We start from the raw sequence: 24,241 nt of genomic DNA on the forward strand, positions 1-24,241 counted from the left end.
TAGATTAATTTGATGAATAAAATTGGATTAGGAGTAATCCTAGTTGGGCTAACTTGAGTTGGACTCAAGTGGATTCATGTATTCAATGAGTCTAATTTAGATTATGACTCATTAAATCAACTTAATTTAATGAATTAGATTCATTATATTAAGTTGGCTTGAATCAAATGGTTAGATTAGATCAACCATGGAAGAGATTTGGTCAAGTTTGACTTGACTTGAGAGGAAGATTAAAAGTCAAGTTTGACTTGACTTTATGCCATCTCATTGTGAGTTGGCATTGATGTGGACCAATGATGTTACTCCACATCATCATGGGTGCCACCTCATGGAAGTTACAAAGCCATTTTCTTTAATAGCTTCACATTAATTTCACTTAATGCAATTTTTGGGAGTTACACAACTTGAAAGTGGCCGGCCACTTTTGAATGAGAATCAAATTGATTTTCCTCATTCAAGTGCATTATTCCTTCTTCTTCCTCTTGGAGCTCTCTCCCTCTCCCTCTCCTCCTCAACTTGGCCGAACCACACATAGGTGCTAGCACACCTCTTTGTGTGTTTTTCTCCACCTACGAGTCCGTGTGGATACTTCTAGAGGAGTATCTATCTTGATACTCTTGAGATCCGGCACCGTTTGGACGAGCGGGAACGCGAAGGGCTTCGCTTCAAAGGTATAACTCGTTTCATGTAGATCTAGGAGTAGATCTAAGTAGAAACTCGTACTCGTAATTTTTGTTTTTAAATCTTTTCTTCACACGAGATCCATTGGCTAGGGTGATTCGGGGTTTCCGCGACGCGAAAACGCGGTTTTCGCGGCCCGAAAAACCCAACAGTGGTATCAGAGCCACGTGCGAAGCGAGTACGAGTTTAGATTCATATTTTTATGAAAAATATAGATCTGTAAACTTTCTGTAAATTCATGTTTTTATAGTTTTAATGGGTAATTTTCTCGTAGAAGCGAAGCACAAGTGTTTCGGCACTTGTTGGCTTCGACTACCGAGAAGTTTTTCCAAAAACGGTAATGTTTCGACCCAAAATCTTTTGGGACAGCGGGCTAAGGCACTCTTGGATCGCTTAGGAGTAACTCGCAATGGTTAGATCGCGGGTAGGGGTACTACCCCTAACCCCGCAAGGGGATTTGCTCTGCGATTGCGCCCGTAATCGCTAATCGGGACCGCCGGGAAAAATTTACAAATAAAATCTGTAAAATTATGAAAAATTACAGAAAATTATGAAAAATAAATAATTTTGAATTATTTATTATTTTTGTGATAGTCATGGCCCAAAGACCCAATTCGATTGGACAATTGTGTTGTAATTCATAATACGGCCCGCGTGCCGTTATTTGATGTGCGTGCTTGTATTTTATTTTTTATTTTATTTTCGCGACCTGCGCGTCGTGCCTTTCTCTTATATTCTGGTTGTAAATTATATTTAGACTCGAATGTAACTCGAGTTTCAAAATTGTAATGTAATTTTGAAGCGGTGGAAGGTCCACACGAGACGGAGTTACAAGGAGGGCGCGAGCAACACAAGGTGGTCAATGGAAGAAGCTTGAGAAGCTGTTGACCTTAGGTTGACCATCCGATTTTCTCATTGGCTTGAGAAGATCATAGTAGGGCCATGACTAAATCACAAATTAATTTAATTAATTTCTTTTGTGTGTATGTGATGCATGCTAGTTAATTAAGTAATTAATTAGTGCCTAACGATTAGATTAGATCTAATCGTGCACATGATGCACCCTTCGATTAGATTAGATCTATCGAGTATATGATACGCATCATCGTTTAGATTCGATCTAAATCACGTCAACTCTTAATGCATACCATGCCGTGATACCTACCACTACCTCGATCGCATGTAGTTGTTGAATCTGCCAAAGCAGAGCAACACATACTATCTTGGTAGGGTAAGGAGGGACAATCTTGGTCCCGCCTATCAACGCATGGGTGAGTACAACTCAATTAGATTGAGTATTCCTAGTTAACTCGGTTGGATCGAGTATAACTATAGGCATTCTTCCAACAGTTGGAAAGTTAGGTCAAAATCACATATATATTAACTCTTGGGCGTATTAGCCAAAGCTAACTCGAGTTTTAATATAAATGCGGATTTTGATTCTATAAACAAGAGTTGCATAGAGATGTAATTGGTAATCGTTACCTACCGATCATACTAAATCTTGGGCGTTTTAGCCAAAGCTAACTCAAGGGTTAGTATGATGTGGATCTTGTCCCACATGAATTATAGAATTCAGTGGGAGCATCATTTAGTTAAAAGGCCTAATTAAATGATTAAGTAGAATATGATACTTATTTCTGCATTTATTTCTGTTGTAGAATTGCCATTATTGGGTTCATCGGGCCGCGAAAACCGCTTTTTCGCGTCGCGGAAACCCCGAGTCACCCAAAGCCGTAGATCCGTGCAAAGATTCGTAAACAAAACTTTTCGAAAAACCTTTTCTTGTACGAGTTTGTAAAACCTTTAGGTCTACACTAGATAAGGGTTATACCTTCGAAGCGTGCCTTTCGCTTATCCCGCTCGTCCAAGGGGTTGCCGGATCTCTAGACCGTCAAGCGCCGGTCCTCTAGAAGTATCCACACGGACACGTAGGTGGAGAAAAACCTCACACAAAGATGTGCTAGCACCTTGGTGAGATTCGGCCAAGCAAGGAGGAGAGGGAGAGGGAGAGCTTGAGAGGAAGAAGAAGGAAGATTCACCACACTTGAATGAAAATGAATTCACACACATTCACAAAGTGGCCGACCACTTTCATCTAGAGTAACTCCCCATTAATTGCAATTAATGTGAAGTTAATAAGAAAATGACTTTGTAACTTCCATGAGGTGGCATCCATGATGATGTGGAATATCATCATTGTTCCACCTAATGCCAACTCACCAATGAGGTGGCAAAAGGTCAAGTCAAAATTGACCTTTGGTCTTCCATCTCTAGTCAAGTCAAACTTGACCCAATCTCTACCATGGTTGATCTAATCCAACCATTTGATTCGAGCCAACTTAATATAATGAATCTAATTCATTAAATTAAATTGATTTAATAAGTCATAATCTAAATTAGACTCATTAAATACATGAATCAACTTGAGTCGAACTCAAGTTAGCCCAATTAGGATTACTCTTAATCCAATTTGATTCATCAAATGAATCTAATCCTCTTGGTTCATCATATGAACCTAATCTCCATCTAATTGTCCTAAGTGTGTGACCCTATTGGTTCTTGTAACGTTGGAAATGCCCTAAACCCATTTAGGAGCATAAGTAATGAGCGGTATCTAGCAACACATCATTACTACCCAAGTTACAAGAATGTCGAGATCCGACATCACCTTGTGACTACTAATTGTGACTCCTCACAAAATAATGACAAGTGTCCTTCTATCCTAGACATCTAGTTTGATCAATATGAGGCATAGAGCGTGTCATCCTCTAATCAATCTAAATCTTGAAATCCAAGTAGACTCACTCGATCAAATGAGCTCAACATCTAATGTTGACTCATTTGGGCATGGCCATGCGCTTAGTGGTCTCACTCTATCAAGAATAGCGATGTCGCTCCCGTCATATGGGAGGGATAGATCCCATCTACATCACTCACATCCCTCTGCATAATTCGTTACATACCCAGTAATCGCGTTTATAGTCCACCCAGTTATGGGTGACGTTTGACGAAACTAAAGTACATAACTCCTTATGTAGGGATCCATGGTGACTTCAGGTCTAAGGACTAATAGTCATACTAATAGCCACATGAGAAAGTATATGACACTCATATAACGATCCATGATACTTTCTCATGGCGGGTCATTCAGTATACATTCTCTAATGCATACCCATGTGTCAGCTTGATATCTCTATATCCATGACTTGTGAGATCAAGTCATCGAGCTGACCTACATGCTAGTCTTATTGTATTAACATTGTCCCTGAATGCTAATTCTCGACTAGGAATGATTTAGAGTAGTGTTCCCTATATCATCTCACTATCGATTCAACTAATCGATTGATATAGGTATGAACCTTCTACTCAAGGACGCTATTATACTTAGTCTATTTGGCACTAATATAAATAAGTATAATAACCAAACAAATGCCTTTATTAATATACAAGAATATGATATACATGAGTCCATACAATCATCAAATGATTGGCTCTAGGGCTCTAACTAACAATCTCCCACTAGCACTAGAGCCAATCAGTATAGGCTCTAAGGCCTAAAGACCTCGTGTGACCATCATGCTTCCTCTGTGCCAAAGCCTTGGTCAAGGGATCTGCGATGTTAGCCTCTCTAGGTACTCTGCAAATCTTCACATCTCCTCTATCGATAATCTCTCGAATGAGATAGAAGCGCCGTAGTATGTGCTTGGTCCGCTGGTGTGAGCGAGGTTCCTTCGCCTGTGCTATAGCTCCATTGTTGTCACAATAGAGCTCAACTGGGTCAGCGATGCTAGGAACCACCCCAAGTTCAGTAATGAACTTGCGGATCCAAACTGCCTCCTTTGCTGCCTCTGATGCAGCAATATACTCGGCTTCTGTTGTAGAATCAGCTACTGTATCCTGCTTCGAACTCTTCCAGCTGACAGCACCACCATTAATGACTGCGATCGGTAATCATCCTGATCGGTCTGAAAGCTGGCATCACTGTAACCCTTTACAGTTAGCTCATCATTGCCTCCATATATCAAGAAATATTCTTTAGTCCTTCGTAAGTACTTAAGAATATTCTTGACCGCTATCCAGTGACTTTCACCTGGATCTGACTGGTATCTGCTCGTCATGCTCAAAGCATACGAGACATCAGGTCGAGTACACAGCATGGCGTACATGATCGATCCTATGGCTGAGGCATAAGGGATCTGATCCATGCGGTCTCTCTCCTCTCTAGAAGAGGGACCTTGAGTCTTCGAAAGACTCACGCCATGTGACATCGGCAGAAATCCCTTCTTGGAGTTCTGCATCGCAAACCGAAGGAGTACCTTGTCAATATATGTACTCTGACTTAGGCCAAGCAATCTCTTAAATCTATCTCTATAGATCTGTATCCCTAGAATGCAGGATGCCTCACCTAAGTCCTTCATTGAGAAGCAACTCCCTAGCCAGGTCTTGACAGACTGAAGCATAGGGATGTCCTTCCCAATGAGTAGTATGTCATCCACATATAATATGAGGAAGACAACTATGCCCCCTACAACCTTCTTGTAGACACAAGGCTCATCTTCATTCTTGATAAAACCAAACTGTTTGATCGCATCATCAAATCGAAGATTCCAGCTCCGATAAGCTTGCTTTAGTCCATAAATGGACCTATGCAGCTTGCATACTCTGCTAGTATGCTGTGGATCTACAAAACCCTCAGGTTGTGTCATGTACACATCCTCGAGTAGGTTTCCATTCAGAAACGCGGTTTTGACATCCATCTGCCATATCTCATAGTCATGGTAGGCTGCAATAGCAAGCATGATCCGAATGGACTTAAACATCGCCACTGGAGAAAAGGTTTCATCATAGTCAATACCATGAATCTGCTTGAAACCTTTAGCTACCAAGCGACCCTTATAGATAAGTCCATCCATGTCAGTCTTTCTCTTAAAGACCCACTTGCACCCAATGGGTTTTTCCCCTTCAGGTGGATCAACCAAAGTCCATACTTGGTTGGTGTACATGGATTCTATCTCGGATCTCATGGCTTCTAGCCATTTCTCAGAATCTGGTCTCATCACAGCTTCTTGATAGGTGGTAGGCTCATCCTCTATGAGCACAATGTCATCATGGTCAGATAAGAGAAATGAGTATCTCTCAGGCTGACGACGTACCCTATCAGACCTGCGAAGATGTATGTCTACATGAACCGGTTGTTGTTCCTTAACTCCTTGTGGAACAACATCATCCACAACACTTTATGGTTCCAGTTCAATTTCCATCGTGGCATTAGTGCTATTGTTCGCATCTTGAACTTCTTCAAGATCGAACGCGCTCCCACTAGTCTTTCTAGAAACAAAGTCCCTTTCTAGAAAGACCCCAGTCTTTGCCACAACTACCTTGTGCTGACTGGGAATGTAGAAGTAATATCCCTTAGTTTCCTTGGGATATCCAATGAAATAGCACTTGTCAGATTTGGGTCCTAATTTGTCTGAGACTTGACGTCGTACGTAAGCCTCACAACCCCAAATCCTCATGAAAGACACCTGGGCATCTCTCCCAGTCCATATCCTATATGGTATCTTTATCACGTCCTTTGATGGAACTCGGTTGAGTATGAAAGCTGCCGTGTCTAGAGCATATCCCCATAGATATGTCGGAAGATCTGTGTGACTCATCATAGATCGTACCATATCTAATAAGGTACGATTCCTCCTTTCAGATACACCATTCCACTGTGGTGTTCCAGGAGGAGTGAGTTGAGATAAAATCCCACACTCAGCTAAGTAGTCACGAAACTCATGGCTTAAGTATTCACCACCTCGATCTGATCGAAGTACCTTAATACTCTTGCCAAGCTGGTTCTGTACTTCATTCTTGAATTCTTTGAACTTTTCAAAGGATTCAGACTTATGTGTCATCAAGTACACATAACCGTATCTACTAAAATCATCAGTAAATGTGATGAAGTATCTATAACCGCTTCTAGCAGCAACATTGAAAGGGTCACATACATCACTATGTATGAGTCCTAACAAATCAGTTGCTCTCTCGCTATGCCCACTAAAGGGGGTCTTGGTCATCTTGCCTCGGTGGCATGACTCGCATATCTCATATGATTCTAAATCAAATGAGTCCAGCAAACCATCCTTATGGAGCTGGGATAAGCGCTTGTCATTTATATGACCTAAGCGACAGTGCCAGAGGTATGTTTGGTTCATGTCATTTGACTTGAACCTCTTGGTACTAATGTTATAGATAGGGCTCTCAAGGTCTAGAATATAGAGTCCGTTTATTAGTGGTGCACTACAATAGAACATATCTTTCAAATAAACAGAACAACATTTGTCTTTTATTATAAAAGAGTATCCTTTCTTGTCTAAACAAGAAACTGAAACTATGTTCTTAGTAAGAGCAGGCACATAACAACAATCATCTAAATCTAGTACAAGCCCAGAGGGCAGAGATAGTTGATAAGTTCCTACAGCAACAGCAGCAACCCGTGCTCCATTGCCTACTCGTAGGTCCACCTCGCCCTTTGCCAATGCTCTGCTATTTCTCAGCGCCTGCACATCAGTACAAATGTGAGAAGCACATCCAGTATCTAATACCCATGATGTAGAAATAGATAGATTGACTTCTATAACATATATACCTGAAGTGGAAGTCTCACTTCGCTTCTTCTTAAGATCCTCCAAGTATACCTTGCAGTTCCTCTTCCAGTGCCCGGTCTGACCGCAGTGGAAGCAGGTAGCATCCTTGGCGACCCCTCCTTTAGGCTTCAATGCCTTGCCTTTGCCCTTGGTTTGGGACTTTCCCTTACCTTTGGGCTTGCCCTTGCCCTTGTGCTTCTGGACCATCAGAATGGGCTTAACCTTCTTAAGGTTAATCTCAGTTCGTAACATACTAAGTAGCTCGGGCAGTGGCTTGTCAATCTCGTTCATGTTATAGTTGAGAACGAATTGACTATAGCTATCCGGCAAGGACTGCAAGATCAAGTCAGTGGCCAGCTCTTGGCCAAGTGGGAACCCCAGTCTTTGTAGGTTCTCTATGTACCCAATCATCTTGAGTACATAAGGACCAACAGGAGCCCCGTCTGACATCTTGCACTGAAATAGTGCCTTCGAGATCTCAAATCTCTCATGCCTCGCTTGTCCCTGATATAGTTGGCGAAGATGCTCAACCATATCAAAAGCGCCCATCAACTCATGTTGCTTCTGAAGCTCTGAGTTCATGGTCACGAGCATTAGACAGGACACATCTAATGCGTCGTCTTGATGCTTATTGTAAGCATCTTTGTCGGCTCGCGGGGCATTGGCAGGAGGAGCCTCCGGAATGGGCTGCTCCAGAACGTACAGCTTACGCTCCTGGGTGAGAACTATTCTCAAGTTCCTGTACCAGTCCAGGAAATTCGCTCCGTTGAGCTTGTCCTTCTCAAGGACAGATCGCAGGGAGAAGGAATTCGTGTTCGACGTCATGGTTATCTACAACAGAAAATTTGCAGAAATAAATATCATATTCTTTAAAAATCATTTAATTAGGCCTTTTAATTAAATGATGCTCCCACTGAATTCTATAAATCTTGTGGGACAAGATCCACATCATACTAACCCTTGAGTTAGCTTTGGCTAATACGCCCAAGGCTTAGTATGATCGGTAGGTAACGATTATCAATTACATCTCTATGCAACTCTTGTTTATAGAATCAATATCCGCATTTATATTAAAACTTGAGTTAGCTTTGGCTAATACGCCCGAGAGTTAATATAGATGTGATATTGACCTATCTTTCCAACTATTGGAAGAATGCCTATAGTTGACTCGATCCAACCGAGTAACTATGAATACTCAATCTAATTGAGTCTGTATTCACCCATGCGTTGATAGACGGGACCAAGATTGTCCCTCCGTACCCTACCAAGATAATATGTATTGCTCTGCTTTGGCAGATTCAACAATACATGTGATCGAGGTAGTGATAGGTATCACGGCACGGTTAGGCATTAGAGTTGAGTCGATTGAGATCTAATCTAATCGAAAGGGATGCATCTTGTGCATGACTTAGATCTAATCTAATCGCAAGGGTGCATCATGTGCACGACTTAGATCTAATCTAATCGTAAGGAACTAATTAATTAACTACTTATTAAATATGCATCACATACACAAGCAATTAATTAATCTATTTGTGATTTAGTCATGGCCCTACTACGATCTTCTCAAGCCAATGAGAAGATCGATTGGTCAACCTAGGGTCAACAGCTTCTTCAAGCTCCTCCCTTTGACCACCTTGTGTTGCTCGTGCCCGCCTCGGAACTCCGTCTCATGTGGACCCTCCACCGCTCCAATTTGTACATTACAATTTGAAACTCGAGTTACATTCGAGTCTAAATCTAATTTACAACAAGAAAATAAGAGAAGACACGACGCGCAGGTTGCGAATATAATACAACACTCGCAAACACATAACGGTATGCAGGCCGTATTATGAATTACAACACAACCAATCATATTGGGCTTTGGGCCATGACTATCATAAATTTATATATAATTCAAAATTATATATTTTTTCACCCAAAGCCGTAGATCCGTGCAAAGATTCATAAACAAAACTTTTCGAAAAACCTTTTCTTGTACGAGTTTGTAAAACCTTTAGATCTACACTAGATAAGGGTTATACCTTCGAAGCGTGCCTTTCGCTTATCCCGCTCGTCCAAGGGGTTGCCGGATCTCTAGACCGTTAAGCGCCGGTCCTCTAGAAGTGTCCACACGGACACGTAGGTAGAGAAAAACCTCACACAAAGATGTGCTAGCACCTTGGTGAGATTCGGCCAAGCAAGGAGGAGAGGGAGAGGGAGAGCTTGAGAGGAAGAAGAAGGAAGATTCACCACACTTGAATGAAAATGAATTCACACACATTCACAAAGTGGACGGCCACTTTCATCTAGAGTAACTCCCCATTAATTGCAATTAATGTGAAGTTAATAAGAAAATGACTTTGTAACTTCCATGAGGTGGCATCCATGATGATGTGGAATATCATCATTGGTCCACCTAATGCCAACTCACCAATGAGGTGGCAAAAGGTCAAGTCAAAATTGACCTTTGGTCTTCCATCTCTAGTCAAGTCAAACTTGACCCAATCTCTACCATGGTTGATCTAATCCAACCATTTGATTCGAGCCAACTTAATATAATGAATCTAATTCATTAAATTAAATTGATTTAATAAGTCATAATCTAAATTAGACTCATTAAATACATGAATCAACTTGAGTCGAACTCAAGTTAGCCCAATTAGGATTACTCTTAATCCAATTTGATTCATCAAATGAATCTAATTCTCTTGGTTCATCATATGAACCTAATCTCCATCTAATTGTCCTAAGTGTGTGACCCTATAGGTTCTTGTAACGTTGGCAATGCCCTAAACCCATTTAGGAGCATAAGTAATAAACGGTATCTAGCAACACATCATTACTACCCAAGTTACAAGAATGTCGAGATCCGACATCACCTTGTGACTACTAATTGTGACTCCTCACAAAATAATGACAAGTGTCCTTCTATCCTAGACATCTAGTTTGATCAATATGAGGCATAGAGCGTGTCATCCTCTAATCAATCCAAATCTTGAACTCCAAGTAGACTCACTCGATCAAATGAGCTCAACATCTAATGTTGACTCATTTGGGCATGGCCATGCGCTTAGTGGTCTCACTCTATCAAGAATAGCGATGTCGCTCCCGTCATATGGGAGGGATAGATCTCATCTACATCACTCACATCCCTCTGCATAATTCGTTACATACCCAGTAATCGCCTTTATAGTCCACCCAGTTACGGGTGACGTTTGACGAAACTAAAGTACATAACTCCTTATGTAGGGATCCATGGTGACTTCAGGTCTAAGGACTAATAGTCATACTAATAGCCACATGAGAAAGTATATGACACTCATATAACGATCCATGATACTTTCTCATGGCGGGTCATTCAGTATACATTCTCTAATGCATACCCATGTGTCAGCTTGATATCTCTATATCCATGACTTGTGAGATCAAGTCATCGAGCTGACCTACATGCTAGTCTTATTGTATTAACATTGTCCCTGAATGCTAATACTCGACTAGGAATGATTTAGAGTAGTGCTCCCTATATCATCTCACTATCGATTCAACTAATCGATTGATATAGGTATGAACCTTCTACTCAAGGACGCTATTATACTTAGTCTATTTGGCACTAATATAAATAAGTATAATAACCAAACAAATGCCTTTATTAATATACAAGAATATGATATACATGAGTCCATACAATCATCAAATGATTGGCTCTAGGGCTCTAACTAACAGCCATGACGTCGAACACGAACACCTTCTCCATGCGATCTGTCCTCGAGAAGGACAAGCTCAACGGAGCAAACTTCCTGGACTGGTACAAGAACCTGAGAATAGTTCTCACCCAAGAACGTAAACTGTACGTTCTGGAGCAGCTCATTCCGGAGGCTCCTCCTGCCACTGCCCCGCGAGCTGACCGAGATGCTTTCAAGAAGCATCAAGATGATGCATTAGATGTGTCTTGTCTAATGCTCGCGACCATGAACTCTGAGCTTCAGAAGCAACACGAGTTAATGGGCGCTTATGATATGGTTGAACATCTTCTTCAGCTGTATCAAGGACAAGCGAGGCATGAGAGATTTGAGATCTCAAGGGCACTGTTTCAGTGCAAGATGTCAGACGGGGCTCCCGTAGGCCCATATGTACTCAAAATGATTGGGTATATAGAGAACCTACAAAGGTTGGGGTTCCCTCTTGGCCAAGAGCTGGCTACTGACCTGATCTTGCAATCCTTGTCGGATAGCTACAGTCAATTCATTCTAAACTACAATATGAACGAGATTGACAAGCCACTGCCCGAGCTACTTAGCATGTTGAGAACTGCTGAGCTAAACCTTAAGAAGGCTAAGCCCAACACTGTTCTGATGGTTCAGAAACATAAGGGCAAGGGCAAGCCCAAAGGCAAGGGAAAGTCCCAAGCCAAGGGCAAAGGCAAGGCACTGAAGCCTAAAGGAGGGGTCACCAAGGATGCTACCTGCTTCCACTGTGGTCAGACCGGGCACTGGAAGAGGAACTGCAAGGTATACTTGGAGGATCTTAAGAAGAAGCGAAGTGAGACTTCCACTTCAGGTATATATGTTATAGAAGTCAATCTATCTATTTCTACATCATGGGTATTAGATACTGGATGTGCTTCTCACATTTGTACTGATGTGCAGGCGCTGAGAAATAGCAGGGCATTGACAAAGGGCGAGGTGGACTACGAGTAGGCAATGGAGCATGGGTTGCTGCTGTTGCTGTAGGGACTTACTTTCAATCTCTGCCCTCTGGGCTTGTACTAGAGTTAGTCGATTGTTGTTATGTGCCTGCATTAACTAAGAACATTATATCAGTTTCTTTTTTGGACAAGAAAGGTTTCTCGTTTACTATAAAGAACAAATGTTGTTCCATCTATTTAAACGATATGTTCTATTGTAGTGCACCTCTGATAAATGGACTCTATATTCTAGACCTTGAGAGCCCTATCTATAACGTAAATACCAAGAGGTTCAAGTCAAATGACATGAACCAAACCTACCTCTGGCACTGTCGCTTAGGTCATATAAATGACAAGTGCTTATCCCAGCTCCATAAGGATGGTTTGTTGGACTCATTTGATTTTGAATCATATGAGATATGCGAGTCATGCCTACGAGGCAAGATGACCAAGACTCCCTTTAGTGGGCACAGCGAGAGAGCAACTGATTTGTTAGGACTCATACATAGTGATGTATGTGACCCTTTCAATGTTGCTGCTAGAAGCGGTTATAGATACTTCATCACATTTACTGATGACTTCAGTAGATATGGTTATGTGTACTTGATGACACATAAGTCTGAATCCTTTGAAAAGTTCAAAGAATTCAAGAATGAAGTACAGAACCAGCTTGGCAAGAGTATTAAGATACTTTGATCAGATCGAGGTGGAGAATACCTTAGCCATGAGTTTCGTGACTACCTAGCTGAGTGTGGGATTCTATCCCAACTCACTCCTCCTGGAACACCACAGTGGAATGGTGTGTCCGAAAGGAGGAATCGTACCTTATTAGATATGGTACGGTCTATGATGAGTCACACAGATCTTCCGACATTCCTTTGGGGCTATGCTCTAGACACGGCAGTTTTTATACTCAACCGAGTTCTATCCAAGGCGGTGATAAAGACACCATATAGGATATGGACTGGGAGAGATGCCCAGGTGGCTTTCATGAGGATTTGGGGTTGTGAGGCTTACGTACGACGTCAAGTCTCAGACAAGTTAGGACCCAAATCCGACAAGTGCTATTTTATTGGATATCCCAAGGAAACTAAGGGATATTACTTCTACATTCCCAATCAGCACAAGGTAGTTGTGGCAAAGACTGGAGTCTTTCTAGAAAGGGACTTTGTTTCTAGAAAGACTAGTGGGAGCGCGTTCGATCTTGAAGAAGTTCAAGATGCGAACAATAGCACTGATGCCTCGATGGAAATTGAACTGGAACCACAAAGTGTTGTGGATGATGTTGTTCCACAAGGAGTTGAGGAACAACAACCGGTTCATGTAGACATACCTCTTCGCAGGTCTAATAGGGTACGTCGTCAGCCTGAGAGATACTCATTTCTCTTGTCTGACCATGATGACATTGTGCTCATAGAGGATGAGCCTACCACCTATCAGGAAGCTGTGATGAGACCAGATTCCGAGAAATGGCTAGAGGCCACGAGATCCGAGATGGAATACATGTACACCAACCAAGTTTGGACTTTGGTTGATCCACCTGAAGGGGTAAAACCCATAGGGTGCAAGTGGGTCTTTAAGAGAAAGACTGACATGGATGGACTTATTTATAAGGGTCGCTTGGTAGCTAAAGGTTTCAGGCAGATTCATGGTATTGACTATGATGAGACCTTTTCTCCAGTAGCGATGTTTAAGTCCATTCGGATCATGCTTGCTATTGCAGCCTACCATGACTATGAGATATGGCAGATGGATGTCAAAATCGCGTTTCTGAATGGAAACCTGCTCGAGGATGTGTACATGACACAACCTGAGGGTTTTGTAGATCCACAGCATACTAGCAGAGTATGCAAGCTGTATAGGTCCATTTATGGACTAAAGCAAGCTTCTCGGAGCTGGAATCTTCGATTCGATGATGCAATCAAACAGTTTGGTTTCATCAAGAATGAAGATGAGCCTTGTGTCTACAAGAAGGTTGTAGGGGATATAGTTGTCTTCCTCATATTGTATGTGGATGACATACTACTCATTGGGAAGGACATCCCTGTGCTTCAGTCTGTCAAGACCTGGGTAGGGAGTTGCTTCTCAATGAAGGACTTAGGTGAGGCATCCCGTATTCTAGGGATACAGATCTATAGAGATAGATCTAAGAGATTGCTTGGCCTAAGTCAGAGTACATACATTGACAAGGTACTCCTTTGGTTTGCCATGCAGAACTCCAAGAAGGGATTTCTGCCGATGTCACATGGCGTAAGTCTTTCGAAGACTCAAGGTCCCTCTTCTAAAGAGGAGAGAGACCGCATTGATCAGATTCCTTATGCCTCAGCCATAGGATCAATCATGTATGCCATGCTATGTACTCGACCTGATGTCTCGTATACTGTAAGCATGACGAGCAGATACCAGTCAGATCCAGGTGAAAGTCACTGGATAGCGGTCAAGAATATTCTTAAGTACTTAAAAAGGACTAACGAATATTTCTTGATATATGGAGGCAATGATGAGCTAGCTGTAAAGGGTTACAGTGATGCTAGCTTCTAGACCGACCAGGATGACTATAGATCACAGTCGGGGTTCGTATTTTGCATTAATGGTGGTGCTGTGAGCTGGAAGAGTTCGAAGCAGGACACAGTAGCAGATTCTACGACAGAGGCCGAGTATATTGCTGCATCAGAGGCAGCAAAGGAGGCAGTTTGGATTCGCAAGTTCATCACTGAACTTGGGGTGGTTCCTAGCATTGCTGACCCTATTGAGCTCTATTGTGACAACAATGAAGCTATAGCACAGGCGAAGGAACCTCGCTCACACCAGCGGACCAAACACATACTACGGCGCTTCCATCTCATTCGAGAGATCATCGAGAGAGGAGATGTGAAGATTTGAAGAGTACCTACAGAGGCTAACATCGCAGATCCCTTGACCATGGCTTTGGCACAGAAGAAGCATGATGGTCACACTAGGTCATTTGGGCTTAGAGCCTACACTGATTGACACTAGTGCTAGTGGGAGATTGTTAGCTAGAGCCCTAGAGCCAATCATTTGATGATTGTATTTTGGACTTATTGTATCATATTCTATATAAATAAAGGTATTTGGATTTTGGTTATTATAGTTACTTGTATTGGTGCCAAATAAACTAAGTATAATAATGTCCTTGAGTAGATGGTTCTCACCTATATCAATCGGTTAGTTGAACCGATAGTGAGATGATATAGGGAACACTACTCTTAATCATTCCTAGTCGAGTATTAACATTCAGGGACAATGTTAATGCAATAAGACTAGCATGTAGGTCAACTCGATGACTTGATCTCACAAGTCATGGATATAGAGATATCAAGTTGACACATGGGTATACATTAGAGAATGTATACTGAATGACCCGCCATGAGAAAGTATCATGGATCGTTATATGAGTGTCATATACTTTCTCATGTGGCTATTAGTATGACTACTAGTCCTTATACCTGAAGTCACAATAGATCCCTACATAAGGAGTTATGTACTTTAGTTTCGTCAAACGTCACCCAAAATTGGGTGGACTATAAAGGCGATTACTGGATATATAACAAATTATGCAGAGGGATGTGAGTGATGTAGATGGGATCTATCCCTCCTATATGACGGGAGAGACATCGGTATTCTTGATAGAGTGAGACCACGAAGTGCATGGCCATGCCCAAATGAGTCAATATAGGATATTGAGCTCATTTGATTTAGTGAGTCTACTTGGAGTTCAAGATTTAGATTGGTCAGAGGATGACACGGTCTATGCCTCACATTGACCAATCTAGATCTCTGGGATAGAAGGACACTTGTCATATATTGTGAGGAGTCACAATTAGTAGTCACAAGGTGATGTTGGATCTCAACATTCTTGTAACTTGGGTAGTAATGATGTGTTGCTAGATACCGCTCATTACTTATGCTCCTAAATGAGTTTAGGGCATTGCCAACATTACAATAACCTATAGGGTCACACACTTAGGACAATTAGATGGAGATTATGTTCATATGATGAACCAAGAGGATTAGATTCATTTGATAAATCAAATTGGATTAAGAGTAATCCTAATTGGGCTAACTTGAGTTGGACTCAAGTGGATTCATGTATTCAATGAGTCTAATTTAGATTATGACTCATTAAATCAACTTAATTTAATGAATTAGATTCATTATATTAAGTTGGCTTGAATCAAATGGTTAGATTAGATCAACCATGGAAGAGATTTGGTCAAGTTTGACTTGACTTGAGAAGAAGATTAAAAGTCAAGTTTGACTTGACTTTATGCCACCTCATTGTGAGTTGGCATTGATGTGGACCAATGATGTTACTCCACATCATCATGGGTGCCACCTCATGGAAGTTACAAAGTCATTTTCTTTAATAGCATCACATTAATTGCACTTAATGCAATTTTTGGGAGTTACACAACTTGAAAGTGGCCGTCCACTTTTGAATGGGAATCAAATTGATTTTCCTCATTCAAGTGCATTATTCCTTCTTCTTCCTCTTGGAGCTCTCTTCCTCTCCCTCTCCTCCTCAACTTGGCCGAACCACACATAGGTGCTAGCACACCTCTTTGTGTGTTTTTCTCCACCTACGAGTCCGTGTGGATACTTCTAGAGGAGTATCTATCTTGATACTCTTGAGATCCGGCACCGTTTGGACGAGCGGGAACGCGAAGGGCTTCGCTTCAAAGGTATAACTCGTTTCATGTAGATCTAGGAGTAGATCTAAGTAGAAACTCGTACTCGTAATTTTTGTTTTTAATCTTTTCTTCGCACGAGATCCGTTGGCTAGGGTGATTCGGGGTTTTCACGACGCGAAAACGCAGTTTTCGCGGCCCGAAAAACCCAACACTCACGACTAAGATGGAAAGGAACAAACCATTAGAATAGTCGTAGAGTAATTTGATATTAGTTTATCTTAACTATAAAATTACACTAGTACACTCTGAGTGTATTGAGCTAGACCATTTAAGGTAAGTTTTTTTTATACTGACTTAATAAAAGAATAAGACCTTTGTTATTATGGAAGTGTGTGCTCTTAGTCCTGATATAGTAATAAGCACGTGTATTTAGTATTTATTTCTTTGACTTATCAAAGGGTGAGATTTAGCTCGATAAATCAAGAGGCCTGATAAGATGGGAAATGATATTACTTATAGTGTGTGTTGTTGATTATAGAAGCAAACTATGTCATAGTAATCGAGGTTGATAATGTCCCCAAGAGGAGCTCATAAGGATTGTCATGTAAACCCTACAGGTGGACTTAGTCCGACATGATAATGAAGTTAAGTGGTACTACTCTTGGACTAAGATATTAATTAAAGTGAGTTGTCAGTAATTCATTTAATTAGTGGACATTTGACATCTTAAACATAGGGAGATTAACACACTCATAATAAGAAGGAGCCCAAAATGTAATTTGGGATTGGTGTAGTAGTTCAATAATAATTCTTTAGTGGTATGAATTATTACAGATGAAATTAAGTTGGGTGTTCGGGGCGAACACGGGAAGCTTAATTTCATCGGGAGACCAAAACCAATTCCTCCTCTCGGTCCCTATCGTAGCCTCTAATATAGAGAGAATTATATCCACCAAATACCCACTTCCTACCCACCCTTAGGTGGCCGGCCAAGAAAGCTTGGAACCCAAGCTTGGGCCAGCCAAGACAAAGGCTTGAGCCAAGTGTTGGAGGATCGGTGGCCGGCTTGAAGGGGGGTTGGATAGACGGCGCCCCCAAATCCTTGCTTCCTACGATATTAGCGTAGCGGAATACAAACGAACACAAATAGAAAGCTAAACACCAAATACAAGAATGGAAATGCAAACCGCTAACACGTTCGTTTACGTGGTTCGGAGATAACTTGCTCCTACTCCACGGCGTGTCCGTAAGGTGGACGATCCCTCAATCTGTCGGTGTATTAGTCCCCGGCAAACTCCGGCTAGCTCAACCTCCTTGTGGGTGGAGAAACCTCATCACAACACTCACCAACAACACTTGGACACAAGGGAACCTTGAGCACTTTGGTGACTACTAATTAGAATTTAACCAAGTCTAATTTCGTCACCTTGGCCGGCCATACCAAGCTCCTTCTTATAGAGCTTGGAACAAAATAGCAACCTGATTTGCCCGTTACCAGTCGACTGGTCCATGCACCAGTCGACTGGTGCCAACCCAACGGCTCTCTGCTACAGTGTATCAGTCGACTGGTCCATACACCAGTCGACTGCTACAGTACGCTACAGTAATTGCTACAGTGCGCTACAGTAACTGCTACAGTGCCTCTACAGTTAAACCCAAAACTAGGATTTTACTCCGAGTACAATCTCTCATGCACTCGTACCCTCTTGACTCATTTGACTCTTCTTTGCAGCCTTGACCTTTTGCCTTTAAGCCTACTTCCTTTGGCTCTGTCCCTCGGATGCATCCAAGCCCGCAGCTCGTCCCCAATGCCATCCTTCGCGTATGCCTCAAAGTCGCTTCCCTCGGCCCTTGTCCTTGCTGCCTTGTCCACGGTCCCTCGGATGCTCCATCCTTCACCGGACCTGAAGCCGTCAACCTGAGTCACATGTGTCACCTGCAGTCCTGCACAACTCAAGTACACATATCAAATAACAAGGGTAAACCTAACTTAAACCCTTTACCCAAACACCAAAACACATGGTCCCGCAAACCATTGGGATTGCTCCAACAATCTCCCCCTTTTTGGTGTTTGGCAATACATTTAAGTTACGGAAAACATATAGCAAATAAACATGCTAAAAACAATGGACTTACGATGTCAAGGCTACACACTTGGACTTACACCGCCGAATGGACTTACGTTGCCAAGGCTACACACTTGGCAACCGCCGAATGGACTTACATTGCCAAGGCTACACACTTGGCAACCGCCGAAACAAAATGCAAACATGCATTGGAACCTATCATAAGGCTCCCACTACACCTAAGCTCCCCATTGAGCTAGGATTTTCCCACAGGGATTTTTAAGAACCTATCCCAAGGCTCCCCCTACACAAAGGCACTTAAGGTTTTCCCAACTAAACCTTACTTCTCCCCCTTTGCCTAACATCCAAAAAGTTCTACAACAATATCCCAATTGTTGAAAGCTTATCATCCAAACTGACCCTAAACTCATGTATTTATCCCCCATGGATCCCATACATCTAAACGAGTTGACATGGTCATGAACAGCACTGAAAAACACCTTCAAGCTGATATCAATCGACTGCCCCAAGTACCAGTCGACTGCCCCCTTCGACGCAACCTTACAGAACCATTCTGTGGTCGAAAAACACTATTACCAGTCGACTGGTATTGGTACCAGTCGACTGGTGTCGTCAAAATGAGCTTACAGAAACATTCTGTGCTCAAAAACACTGTTACCAGTTGACTGGTATCTGTACCAGTCGACTGACACCCTATTTCTGAAAAAATTAGCCTTTTCAGGCCACCTTCAGAAATGCACCAGAAATTCCCTAGACCTCCAAAAATTCCCAAATTTTGTGGAGAGGTCTATTGTACCCTTGTCTACTTGGAAAAAATACATTACAAAATGTATCTATCACAAATCCCAAGATTGACACAAAATCCAAAACTAGCTAAATGGTTCAATTGAACCTTGACCTAAAGTCCTAGTTTTGGCTTCCTCTTGATGTATTTGCCCATACCAACCCACAATGCATCCCTAACATTGGTTTATATGGCATCTATACATCCAAAACCAATTATCATGTAATATGACCCTAATGCCATATTTTCTTGCATGAAACACAAACCATGTGTGCCAAATTCCTAGGTTTGAGACTCAAGTCCGTCTCCAAACCATTTGGCACACTCCATGGCTCCTCTAGACTCCCAAGTAGTACCCACCTGAGATCCATTGGCCATGGATCCCAATTTGACTCTTTGAGCTCCCCCTAGAGCTCTTAACCTTAGCCATCTTCTTAGATGCTTTCTCCATTATGGCTAAACCACAGTGGTGCACCTTGGACACATCATCCTTGCCATAATCATATGAAACCCTAGCATATTTCTTCTCATTGGCTTTAGATGACTCTCTCTTTCCCTTATCATGTGCCACCCTAGCACATGGTATCCTTTTGTCCTTGGAGGGACTAGATCGGTATCCCAAGCCCGATCTATCATTGTTGGGTCTTTGACTACCCAACACCATACTTATTTCCTTAAATCCAACATTGAATCTCTTAAGAAATTGTTCTAACTTATCAAGCTTTCCCCTTAAATCTTGATTCTCCTTCTCTAGGTTCCTAACCCTAGAGTTAATTTGTCCACTTTGGACATTCCTAGACCTACCCTTCCTAGCCATATGTCTCCCCTTCTTGGGATTAATGCCTTGGTTCTCTATTACCTTCTTCTCCTTAGGTAATGAGAATTTAACTTTCCTAGGTCTATCATGCATAGGTCTCCTAGGGTTATGATCGATATTTACCCTATTGCTATCATGATATTTAAATCCAAAATTTTTGCATGGGTAAATAATAAGTATTATTCCTAGCATGCATGGAGGAATTTAAGTTTGACTTCAAATTTAAACTAGGGTTTACCTTACCCTTTACCTTTGGAGCTCCCCCTTGACTCGAGCCTCCATTCTTCCTCCACTTCTTTTCCCACATCTTCAAATGCGCCAATTTCTTGAGCTCTCCCTTCCTTGGGCATTTGGTGTGGTAGTGACCCATTTCTCCACATGTGAAGCATCTAATGTGCTTCTTCTCTTTCTTCTTCCTACAACTCAAATTAGATTCAAAATGAATTGAATTGAGTTTAGGAGTTACCTCTTTCTTACCCAATGGACACCTACTCTTGTAGTGTCCTTTTTCATTGCAACCGAAGCAAATTATGTTGTTCTTTGACTTCACTTCGGTGGAGGTGCTTGCTATGTTAACTTCCAAGACTTCTTCTTCTTCACTTGTCTTGGAATCTTCTTCAATTCTTGAGGATGTAGATGATGCCTCATCTTCCTTCTCCTCCTCGGATGTTGAGCGTGACCCAACTTCCGTTTGCTCCACCTCCTCTTCTTGAGCTACTAAGCCCATCTCCTTGGGCTCCACATCCGATTGGTCCTTCTTCTCCTTTTGGACCACTTCATCACTTTCTTCGAATTTTTCTTCTTCTTCTTGTGTATGCAAAAATTCTTCCCATGGAAATTTCTTCACTTTGCTCCATAAATCGTGGGCGTTCTCATAGTCACCTACACGACTCATCAAGTTATTAGGCAAAATATCAATTAAAATTGATATTACCTTTGAATTTGTCTTTGACCGTGAGGTTTGCTCTTCCGTCCAATATCGCGGTCGGAGTTTCTTCCCTTTCTTATCCTTTGGGACTTCGAACGGTTCATTTACCACCATCATGGTGTCCCAATCCGTGTCAAAGAAGATCTCCATCTTCATCATCCAATAGGTGATGTCCCCAAGGCTTCCTCCTTCAAACTTTGGAGGTTCAATCAAACCGGTCATCTTCTTGTATTTGCTCTTCTTGGCGATTAGTCTGGTGAAGTGCGACCTTCGCTCTGATACCACTTGTTGGAGGATCGGTGGTCGGCTTGAAGGGGGGTTGGATAGACGGCGCCCCCAAATCCTTGCTTCCTACGATGATAGCGCAGCGGAATACAAACGAACACAAATAGAAAGCTAAACACCAAATACAAGAATGGAAATGCAAATCGCTAACACGTTCGTTTACGTGGTTCGGAGATAATTTGCTCCTACTCCACGGCGTGTCTGTAAGGTGGACGATCCCTCAATCCGTCGGTGGATTAGTCCCCGGCAAACTCCGGCTAGCTCAACCTCCTTGTGGGTGGAGAAACCTCACCACAACACTCACCAACAACACTTGGACACAAGGGAACCTTGAGCACTTTGGTGACTACTAATTAGGCTTTAACCAAGTCTAATTTCGTCACCTTGGCCGGCCATACCAAGCTCCTTCTTATAGAGCTTGGAACAAATTAGCAACCTGATTTGCCCGTTACCAGTCGACTGGTCCATGCACCAGTCGGCTGGTGCCAACCCAACGGCTATCTCAACGGCTCTCTGCTACAGTGCATCAGTCGACTGGTCCATACACCAGTCGACTGCTACAGTACGCTACAGTAATTGCTACAGTGCGCTACAGTAACTGCTACAGTGCCGCTACAGTTAAACCCTAAAACTAGGATTTTACTCCGAGTACAATCTCTCATGCACTCGTACCCTCACGACTCATTTGACTCTTCTTTGCAGCCTTGACCTCTTGCCTTTAAGCCTACTTCCTTTGGCTCTGTCCCTCGGATGCATCCAAGCCCGCGGCTCGTCCCCAATGCCATCCTTCGCGTATGCCTCAAAGTCGCTTCCCTCGGCCCTTGTCCTTGCTGCCTTGTCCACGGTCCCTCGGATGCTCCATCCTTCACCGGACCTGAAGCCGTCAACCTGAGTCACATGTGTCACCTGCAGTCCTGCACAACTCAAGTACACATATCAAATAACAAGGGTAAACCTAACTTAAACCCTTTACCCAAACACCAAAACACATGGTCCCGCAAACCATTGGGATTGCTCCAACACCAAGTAGGGTGGCCGGCCATAGCTTGGAGCCCAAGCTTGGTGTGGCCGGCCATATTAAAATAAAAGGATTTTATTTTTAAAATATTTTCTTATGTGGATACCATGGTTTTAAAAAAGAGTTTAAAATTTAAATCTTTCCTTTTATAGCTTTCTACAAAAGATTAAGTGAAAGATTGGATATCTTTCCTTATTTGTAGTTAAAAGGAAGATTTTAATTTTTAATAAAACTTTCCTTTTTTGAAACCATCTTCATGATTTAAAAGAGAGTTTTAAAATTAAATCTTTCCTATTATAGTTTCTACAAAAGATTAAGAAAAGATTTAATATCTTTCCTTATTTGTAGATTGAGAGGAAGATTTTAATTTTAAAGAAAACTTTCCTTTTTGGAAATCATCCACATGTTTTAATAGAGAGATTTTAATTTATAAAATTTCCTTTTATAACCAACCATGAAGGGAAAATTAATAGAGAAATTTTGATTTTAAAAATTTCTGAAAACAAATAGGGAAGTTTTAATTTTGTGTTTAAAACTTGCCTTATTTGGAGAAATTGAAGGGGCTGACCATTAGAGGTTTAATAAGGAGATTTTAATTAAATTTTCCTTCTTAAACAATGGTAAGGAATATAAGGAAGTTTTTATTTATAAAACTTTCCTTATTTTCCAAGTCCAAGGAATATAAAAGAGAGGGTAGAGGTGCCTCACCTTACAACATATCATTTATTATTCCTCTCTCTTTTCTTCCTTGATGTGGCCGGCCCAAATCATCCTCTCCTGTCTTCTTCTTGTGGCTGAACCACATCATCTCTTCTTCTTGTGTCCGAACCACATCATCTCTAGGAGTTCTTGTGGTGGTCGGATTTTGCTTGGAGAAGGAGAGAAAGGAGGCTTTGCTCTTGCATCCCTTGGAGCTTGAAGGTTGGTGGCCGAAACTTGCAAGAAGGAAGTTGTCTTGGTGTTTCTCATCTTGGTAGATCGTTGCCCACACAATGTCCAAGATAAGAAGAGGAATACGATAGAAGATCAAGAGGTTGTTGCTTACAGAGAAAGGTATAACTAGTAATTGTATTCCGCATCATGTTAGTTTTCTTTATATAGTTTTTGAAATACCAAACACAAGAGGCATATGATTCTAGATTTCGAATTTGTGATTCGAGTTTGTATTTTTTTTGTTTCTCAAATTTGTGATAGATTAATATTTTTGGTTAAACCTAGGGTTACTATAAGGTAATTAAATATTAAATTTCTTTAAAAGCTTTGTCTAGGCGGTGGTGGATGATCCCATACCTAAGAAGGCCTAGTACCTGGCCATGTAGTCCTGGAAGCCAATTTTAGAAATTAATATTTAATTGAATTTGTAACATGGGTGGATTTGCATCAATAATGTTAAGCATCATTTGCGATCCAAGTCTAAACTACTAAGAACAGATAAGTTAAATTTGGAATCAATAATGTTAAGTTCCGTTTACGATTCCTAATTTAATTTCTAAAGAACACAATAGGTTGTTAGAAAATGTTCATGACTTGTACAAAATTTTTGTACAGGGGATCCGACATGATATTCCGCATAACAACCAATAATTGGTATCAGAGCTAGGGTTTACCTCTGTGTGTTTGGTTTTCAGTTTAATTATGCACATGTCATACATAATTTAGGCAGGATAATAGTAGGATGTGCTAAG

This window comes from Zingiber officinale, chromosome 9B (genome assembly GCF_018446385.1).
Source record: "Zingiber officinale cultivar Zhangliang chromosome 9B, Zo_v1.1, whole genome shotgun sequence".
In the NCBI taxonomy this organism is placed as follows: domain Eukaryota; kingdom Viridiplantae; phylum Streptophyta; class Magnoliopsida; order Zingiberales; family Zingiberaceae; genus Zingiber; species Zingiber officinale.